Here is a 9,340-nt window from a genome sequence, read left to right as displayed (position 1 = left end):
GGGAGAGGGAGAGGGAGAGGGAGAGGGAGAGGGAGAGGGAGAGGGAGAGGGAGAGAGAGAGAGAGAGACCTCACCCAAAATAACTTTGTCATGCTCTTAGCCACCTCTAAAATTCCATTATCACAACAAACTAATGAGGCACCCGAATTCATTCCTGTCTTACAGAAATGGCTCTAGCTCAGATTACTCCTTCAGTTTTCCTACCAAGAGTGACAGAGAACGTTCCTCTGCCATGCCATGGGGTTTTCTCATGACATGCTTTCTGTTTCCCTCTGGAAAGACTGTGAGTCAAATACGAGAAGATAAGGGTCTGTGCTTAGCTCTGCCACTGCCAGGTGACTTGTTCTTATGAAGTGTTAGTCTCACTGAACTTTAGATGACACAGTGGTCAAAAGGCCAAGAGTAGCAGATCCCTAGACAGTTAAAACCTGAAAGGTACTCCATCCACTTCTCCAGTGTGTCCTTCCTCTCCATATAGCAATTCTTCACAGGTGAGTCTGTTTGTGTTTTACACTCTGACTCTACAAGTCTTAGAAAATACATCATATGTATGGTTTAAGGTCCAGAAAAAAGTAACACAGGTCTGACAGAACTGGATTCAAAGGGAGCCCTGGTTGACGTGCACGTCAACCGCCCATTCTGCTGTACCTATGTCCCTGCTCAGCTCCTGTGCCTTTTCTTCGACCTCTTAGGACCCTTTCAGTTGCTTCCTTATCTATGAGTCTTTTCTTTCCTCTTCTCATTCTTGACATAAACTATCTGGCATTTGATCCATTCCTTCTCCTAGAATTATAGATGCCAAAAGCACAGATATGTATTCTGGGTAATCATTCTAAGAATTTCTTTGTTATCTCAAGTTAATGTTTTCTGCTGTACATTTTTCTTTAAACTTTTGAAACCTATAAACAGATTTTTTTAAATAAAAAGTAATCTAAGCCTTTTCCTTTAAAATTTTTTTTACATTGTTCCACATAAGCAAGACTACCTTCAAACTCACTATTCAGTCAAGAATAATACTTATTTCCTGATCCATACTTCCACTTTCCAAATCATGGGATTTCAGGTGCCCAACCACATGTTACCCCTTAATGTATATCACCCTCATTGCTAATTTAATTGTTTTCTCTCTCTGAGAACTATGTATGTATCTTACTGGTTCTTCTTCCTTTATAAGTAGATTCTCTTCAATTGAATAAGTTATTTTGAAGTCCAGCTATATACAGGAGTCTATCACAGGTTTTATAACAGTTAAGTATTAAAAAGGTATAAATTATTCAGACAGAAATATGTAACAATTAATTGTAGCAAATTATAATGTAAAAAATGCTTCAGAGTGGCAGATTAATCTTAATTTAAGACAAATAATGTTATACACATGCAAAAAGCTACGGATAGCAGTTACAAACTGGTCACACAATATAAAAATATTGTTGTTAATTTTAATTTAAAAACACAAGATGGAAACTAATTATAGTCTGAAAGTTCTTTCAGCTTAATAAAGTGAAAAATATGACACTATTACTACCATTGTGAAAGCTAATCAGATTTATATATGTCTATGGGATCAAGAGATGCTGTATAGTTATTTAATTAAAAATAGCCAAATTTTTATTATAGTACAAAACTGCTTTCTCTCTCTCTCTCTCTCTCTCTCTCTCTCTCTCTCTCTCTCTCTCTCTCTCCCTCCCTCCCTCCTTTCCTCCCTTTCTTTCTTCTTTCTTTCTTTCTTTCTTTCTTTCTTTCTTTCTTTCCTTCCTTCCTTTTTTTCTTTTTTTTGTTGTTGTTGTTGCTGTGTTTTCTGGACACGTAAAAAGCATCACTGAAATAGACCTCAAGCTTTTCATCCAGTTTTTACTAAGTAAAAGTCAGTATCTGTGAGTATGGTTTTAAAAACAGGCTACCACCTTAGGCTCGGAGCTTCTATGCTACTAGCCCCTTTTGTTCCACTTGGCTTAGTTGTGATGTGGCTTCTCTTTCCTACCAGCCTTTGCTCTGGGTTCAACAGCATTATCCTCTCACTCCTTTGAATCCATGTATAAAGAACATATAGATAGCTTTATTATTTTAGAACTTGCTGGCTAGCACACAGTTGCTGGGCCCAGAACCTCCTGCCTGGAAAGGCATATGCCTTATCAATTATTATCTCTGTTTTTCCTCCTGTCATAAACTTACCAACTAGCTAGTATAGGCTAACCCCCACCAACCTCCATGGCCCCCTCCTGATGCAGAGGCTGCAGGCGCTAACTGCCCGGAGGCATTACATGACTGCTGATTTCAACTTGTTCCAAGCATGACAGAAAAGTCTCTCCATTTTCCTGCATCTGCCTTTTCTTCCTGGCCCCTGGAAGTCTTACCTGTACCTTCTGTGCAGCAATTAGCTCCTGTCCTTCTTTATTGACAAAATCAAGAACCAATTAGGGAACTAGACCTAGTATCAGCAACTCCTCCTACAAGTGTCATGTGGAAAACTTTCAGATGGGACTCTTCAGTAGACGACAGGAGAGTACTTAGTGATCTGGTAACCCTAATACACATTTTTTTTTAAATGAAACAGGACAGGGATAGTCCTCCTACTTTAAATTCTTAAAATTCTGCATCAAGTGGCCTTAACATACTGAATTCTATATTATAGTGAAGATTTAGAACATGTTTTCCTGAGATGCCTCCAGCTACTCAGGTCACATTTTCTTTCCTTGGTGGGCTCCCCTAAAATGATGTCAGTCTTCAATGAGTGGTTTTTAACTTTAAAGTCACCATCATCTTTATAGATACATATGTCTTTTACTAGATCAATTAATGCCATCATCAATTTGTTGGAGATTTAGTAATTTTATTTTGTGTGTTTGAATGTTTTGCCTACTTGCGTGCATGTATATCACATCCTGCTACCATTGGAAATTAGAATACAGTGTCAGATCCCCTGGAACTGGAGTTCCAGACAGTTGTGTACCGACATGTGGGTGCTGGGAACTAAATCTGGGTCCTTTACAAGAAATGCAATTGCTCTTAACTGATAAGGTACCTCTCCAACTACTCCCTACCAACTTCTTAAAATTTGTATCTGTAATGAAGAAATAAAAATAATTCAGATGGTATTATTCAGGTAGCACAATGAAACTCAGGCAACTGGCCTTGTAACATTATCATTGTGCTTAAAAACAAAACAAAACAAACCATCAAACAAACAATGAAACCAAGAAAGTCATAATAAATTTAAACCACTACAAATTGTCGCTAAATTTCTTTCCCAGAAAGAGGTGTGACCAACATCTATCTACTCTTCCTAAGGTCCTAATGACAAATGAAAATAGGACTCCATAATACTATACCCTTTGGTCAGAAAGAGTTTATGAGACTAAATACAGAGCATGGGTAAAGAGTTACTTACAGACAAATGGGTGATCCCCAAAGCACGAGTACTACACAATCATGAATGATGACATATTTCTTGCTACATTTGGAGCCTAATTCCCCTAGTCCTCTGCAGTGCAGCCCCTCCCAGAAACTCCTCTTACAACCAAGTGCAATTATGGAAAAGTTGCATACTAATTTAAGAGGTTGGTTTGGAGCTCTGGAACTTCATATTTAAATAATGAAGCCATTTAAGGAAGTGACGAAGCCCCACAGAACAATGCAGGAATCCCTCATGCTCCTGACTCCCTCTTCTGAAATGAATCTCACTTTTCTACGTTTCCCCTTGTGAGGATGAATTTCAGAATCTGATGGAACAAGATGACAGCATGTTGAGTGACAAGAAGTTGTACTAGGAAAGAAAGAAACAAGATTTGATGACACAACTTGGTCTCTGGGGTCAAGACTTGCTTGGAACAGAGAGGCCTAAATGTACTGAGCACATGTCAGTAAGGTTTTCATGCAGCAGATTCTTGTAAATTGCATTGTGACATGAGGATATATTTCTCATTATGTACACTCCTTCTCAGGCTTCAGTATTTGTCATTTACTATTTTGTCAGTAAATATCTTATTAAATGTATGCTATGAAAAAGATACAGAGAATAAACTAAATAAAGTATTTTCTGATGGAGATCAATATCAGCATCAGTGCTGCCAATAAATTGTAAACAGGCATTTAAGATATATGTGAAATATTATTGTTTGGAAACAAAGGTACAAATGCTTTTACTGCTATAAAAATGTTTGTGTGATAGCAAAAGCTGTCAACAGAGTTCAGGAGTGTTTGCTGCTTATGAGATGCTAGAAAGTATTTCATGAAAATGCATGTCAAGAGTATTGGTGTGTGTGTGTGTGTGTGTGTGTGTGTGTGTGTGCCTATAGTACTCACTTAGAAAGGAAGGGTTTCTTCTATTTCCATGACTACTCAATGCTGAGCAGATGCTCACAGGAATGCACAGTCCTTGGAGATTGAGGAAAAACACAGACTTACATGTCTGGACTCTTCTGGGGAAGGCATAAGTGAATGTTCCCTAGTCAGAAATTACACATTGTCATAAATATTTTCATTAGCCACTTTCAGCTTTGTTGACTTCTGGATGGAACAGGTTGATGTGGCTGACAGTCCAGGTTTCCCTTTATAGTAAAGACGGGTCCACTGGTCCTGGCATGTGCAAGGACCCTTAATAACACAGACATGCCTTGTCTACATTTAAACAGAATAATCCAAATCCTTAACAAGTGCCCCTAAACATTATTTCTCTCTAATCTGTTAGCTCTTATAAAAGGTAACAGTTATTCACAGAGTCAGTAAAGTGGTAAGGAATGATAGGTAACCTAACTAAAAGAAAATCTTTTGAGTTACATTAGGTGAAGTTTTACATGAATAATAAGGCCAGCCTCCCAAACAGATAAAACAGAGTAAATTCTAAATCTCAGTTTTGTTGTGATAATTATTTAAAATCAGCCTCGGGTCAAGCCAACTATCTAAGCTGTGGCAACTCTGCGGAGCTCAGTCACCACATTCTGTGGCCAGAGACCATGTACTCCCTACAGCTAGAAATGGCCAGCAAGAAACACCAGCCCTGCCACCCACGAGACGTCAGCGTGGGAGATGGCTTTGTCAATCTTCCACACTGTTCCCGCAAGACTGGGCATTTCCCTGACCATCTCGCCATCCACGCAGGCCTGGTAGAAAAAATGAGACTCTAATGCTTAAAGATTAATCAAAGGCTTTATATGTTTGGTAAAGCTCAATAACAATACAAATGCCCATACAAAGAGAGTTGTTTCCCAATTAGCTGGCTTAAATAAAAGTAGTTACCCGCACTGCTCTCCATACCTGCATGGCTTTCCATCCTTCTACATCTCTGCCCTCTCTAGCTTCTCCTCTTCCTTTTTCTCTTCCTCTCCCACTCTTCCTCTTCCTCTCCTTACACCTCCCATCTTAGCTCCTCCTATGCAGTTTAAAAAGTGACAGTGCAAAAGGTCTCTTCTTAAACGTTCTGCCACATTGCATGCTGTCTTAATACATAGCCAGTGGATTATGCTAGCTATGGGCTAATATCTAAAAAGAAAGGCAGGGAGGGAGAATTTCAGAGCAAAGACTGCATGAATACTTATCTGAAAAACAAACAACTCACCACCCACACTACATTGTAAGTTCTAGACTTTTATCTCAAAAAAAAAAAAAAAAACCAACCAACCAAACAAACAAAAAAAAAAAAACAGTTGAAAAAAACCAAATCAAACCTTCTAACCATCACCACCAAAAAGTAACATTTTTAGAGTATGCCAATCTTAGGGCATGTTGTATTCTGAAAAATGCTAAGAGTCTACTGATCCTCACATAGCCTACATGACCTCACAAGTGAAAATACAAACATATGGACATCTGTCATAGCTCAAGGGAGTTAGTTAGATGTGAATAAATACTTTTAAGTATTTATTTCATAGTAGCGAACACCCATAATTTTTATTTCTGCTAAAGAAATACTATCCCTATAAGGAAATAACCACAGAAGAAAATTTTGGTTTCTGTAGCTCTCATAACTAATAATTATAAATGATTGCCATTGGAGAGATGGAAAGTTGTCTTGTCCCACAGCAGGGTGAAAGCAGAGCAGATGGCATCCAAGCTGAGTGTCAACTAGGAGAGACAAATCAGAAGCACAAGATGATGAAAAACAGGGGTGTACATGCAATTAAGACACAAAAGCAATTTGAGACACAAGGACATTTGCCTCTATGTAAAACAATTTTTAAAAATTGAATACAATGTATAGGTCAAAAACACTGAAATATGCAATGTTGCAATGGACAGATTCTCTGACTTGTGCTTTTAGGGGTTGTCACTATCCTTTACAGTTCTGAGTCACTGCTAAATTACATTTGTCTAGATTGTCCAACTTCTGTTCAAGTAGACTCATCAGCATTAAGAACAAACTTTAAAATGGCCTTTTGTGAATGTTATCTCAAAAAAAATCAGTTAAAAAATAAGTTCAAAGAAGTGTATTCAAGTAAAACTGCTGTAGTGAGTGGAATCTGCTCTGCACATCTTAAAATATCCACTAATAAGTTCACAGAAAACAAACATCTGGAGGAGAGGCTGACTCAGGTTAGGGTCTGATGATCCTTCTAGACATCCTCTCTTCTGAGGGATTCTCAGTAGTCCATGGGCCTGATTGTGATGTACTCTCACAAGAAAGAATAGCTGATCTCATGAAGTTAGCCCTGTGTGCAGTGAGATATACTGATTTTTCAACACAAATACTCATGTGAGAATGTAAATAATCCCCATATGTATAAGTAGAGATAGAGAGATAGAGAGATAGATAGACTTTTATTCCAACACTCTTTACAAACAAAATCCTATACATTGGCTACCCCAAATCAACATAACAAAAAAAAAACAAAAAGAGTAAAATTGACTCTTATTCCAAACAATAGCTCAATACAAAGCTGAATGAAGAACTGGTCTACTAAAGACAGTTTCAGAAAATAAGTGCAGTGCATTGGAGTTGTTTATCATGATGCCAGTCATATGCATATTTATCACATTCAGACTCATCAGTTTAAAAAACCCAGACAGCATATAAGTGAAACATACTAGAACATTTCCATTATTAACAGCAACAAGAAAACATAAATATAACCTCCTCTTCCACCCAGGGTGTGCTTAGGAAGATTTGTAATGCATCTTATTATTGTGTTCACAGAAAATATTCAAAAGGAAATTTAAAATAGAGCACAGCAAGCTGATTCATTTCTGTTCTTTTTCAACATTACTTCTGATGCTGATGCAGCACTGAAATAATTGTAACAATTTATTTTAGTCAATGAAACTAGTATCTGTTTTTTAAAGGAATGAACTACAAAAACTTTTTAAATGCACTAATAACAATAGTAATGCATTGGCTTGGAGTCTCTGCACTCCAAATGCTTGTGTAGATAACATAAATATACATTAAATTTGGGGTATAAGAATGATTTGCCCATCAAGTGTTGTTATCTTTGCATTTATCTATTTTGAAAAACTGAAAAAACAGATCATCTCAGCCAAAAATGCTTTCAAAGAGGAATCAAAGTTTAGTGTGTTGTCTTTAGATATTTCTAAATGCATAGAAATTAACTTGTGCTATTTATCTCCCAGGGATACAGTAATATATTTTCATATATCATATTTTAGATACAAAAGAGATGGCTACTAGGACACTCAGATTTCCATCTCAGCTCTTATTTCATATTTTGGTCTCTAGATAAGTTATTCTTTCTCTGGGCCTTAGATTCCTAATCTACAGAATGGGAAAATGCTGATTGTTCTCTACTGTAGCTTTGCCAGGGTCTCTCAGGCTCTGTAAAGTAGATATTGGTAGTTTCTGCACTCAGCACTCCTCTCATGCTTATCCCCTCTCAGGAGTATCTCTAGCAAGTGATAGCAAAAGCTCAAACAGATTTCTACCATCCGCTGAACACTCTGTTCTTTGGCACTCAGGGATTACAGTTATCTATAAGAAACCTCATAGGACTTTTCTTGGATACTTTCACTCAGATCAAGCTTTTGTAATCTATTCTGAAAATTGAGGTGTCTTATACCTGAAACAGATGATAAGCTCAAATGTTGTGAGACTGGACTATTAGCCTACTGGGCATTCCCGACTCACATAGAACATCTAAGAAACCTTTCAGGTGCCAAAGGAGTATATTCCCCTCAATCAACATACTTGAAGTGCTCCTAATTCTCTCAGTATGAAATGACTACTGGATTCTTATGTTAAGTAATGAACTGCTGAGTGAATACATCACACAGATATCTGAAAAACTGATTTAGGTCAGGAATCTGGATTACTAATTCTATTTTTAACTTATAAATTAATCACCTTAGGAATAGGCACAATTTATTAGAATACTTGAATCGTTTACTAAATATTTTTGGATTAAAATAAAACTAATATATCAATATTATGTCTATGATAAAATATTTTAAATGCAATTAAAACTAATTAAAAGCAATATTATATATACTCTTAGAAAATTTGAATGAAACATTTAATAAATATCTACTGAGAGCCAAAAATGTGTGAAGTGGTCTTCATGGTTTTAAAAATAAGTTAATGAGGAAAATTACCATAAAAATTACTAATTTGTTTGGACACCATATTGGAAATTGCTGTTCTGTCCTGGCAATGTGATGTCAATAAATTATTAGAATGAAAGAATAATTAACATTTTGTTATCATGAGATTGAGTCTGCCAATTGTCTTAGACTGTGCCGCCGGATTAAACACTCTGACCAAAAGCAACTTCAGGAGGAGGGAATGTATATGACCTCCATGTCCCTGTCATGGTCCATGTATTTATTAATGTCCATTTGGTAAATTGGGATTTTTCAATATAAGTTGAAATTTCTTGTTTTGTTTCGGTTTTTGTTTTTGCTTTTGCTGTAACGCATTGTCTCAACTTGTAATTATATTAGTATCCCTCATTAAATCTAGGACCTCATAGACATAAACTGTATCATTATGCTGCTTGCCATATGAATAATGATCATGTGAATGAGTGTGTGTGTTAACTGTATATTGAGATACTTTCCTATCAAATCCAGTTAGAACTGAATGGCTTTATATACATATATGTATGTGTGTGTGTGTGTGTGTGTATGCATTTTACTAAAATGTCTGAAAATAAATACTTAATACTATTGTCTTAATTTCTGTTCTATTGCTATGAAGAGACACCAGAAGCAAGGCAACTCTTTCAAAACAAAGCATCTTATTGGGAGCTTTATTACAGCTTTAGTGGGTTAGTCCATGACCATCATGCATCATGGCAGTAAGCAGACAAACATGACACTGAGAGATTTATATATGATCCCAAGGCAGCAGAGAGAGAGAGAGAGAGAGAGAGAGAGAGAGAGAGAGAGAGAGAGA

Source organism: Grammomys surdaster, unplaced genomic scaffold, assembly GCF_004785775.1.
Source record: "Grammomys surdaster isolate TR1022 unplaced genomic scaffold, NIH_TR_1.0 125580, whole genome shotgun sequence".
In the NCBI taxonomy this organism is placed as follows: domain Eukaryota; kingdom Metazoa; phylum Chordata; class Mammalia; order Rodentia; family Muridae; genus Grammomys; species Grammomys surdaster.
This window is presented reverse-complemented; position numbering follows the sequence as displayed.